The sequence below is a fragment of the Penaeus monodon genome, chromosome 32 (genome assembly GCF_015228065.2).
Source record: "Penaeus monodon isolate SGIC_2016 chromosome 32, NSTDA_Pmon_1, whole genome shotgun sequence".
NCBI lineage: Eukaryota > Metazoa > Arthropoda > Malacostraca > Decapoda > Penaeidae > Penaeus > Penaeus monodon.
In genome coordinates this window covers 32,118,817-32,119,038 of record NC_051417.1, presented here as the reverse complement: position 1 = coordinate 32,119,038, position 222 = coordinate 32,118,817, and the positions used below count along the sequence as shown (strand labels likewise).

The window sequence follows — 222 nt, the reverse complement described above, 5'->3', positions numbered from 1 at the left end:
GTGTACTTTTGGACTTTTTTTGATAAGCCGTTGATATAGATTAGTCCATCCATTTCCGGCTTCCAGTATAACGCATTTTTTCGCAGGCAATTTTGTTTAGATTTTTTCTGCGGTTTAACAATTTCAGTTGGAACACTTTTTACTGATTTAAACGGAGTTAAGCTCTAGCCAACAATTAAATTCGCAGCAGCATTTTACTTCATTTCAGCCAATCGGTGTTCG

At 36.5% G+C, this 222-nt stretch overlaps 1 protein-coding gene across 1 annotated transcript in view; it reads left to right on the top strand.

Annotated features, from left to right (window-relative positions):
- The window catches only part of LOC119593641 (relaxin receptor 1-like), a gene marked incomplete in the record, with an annotated part of 42,684 nt that overhangs the window by 10,990 nt on the left and 31,472 nt on the right, over positions 1-222 (top strand).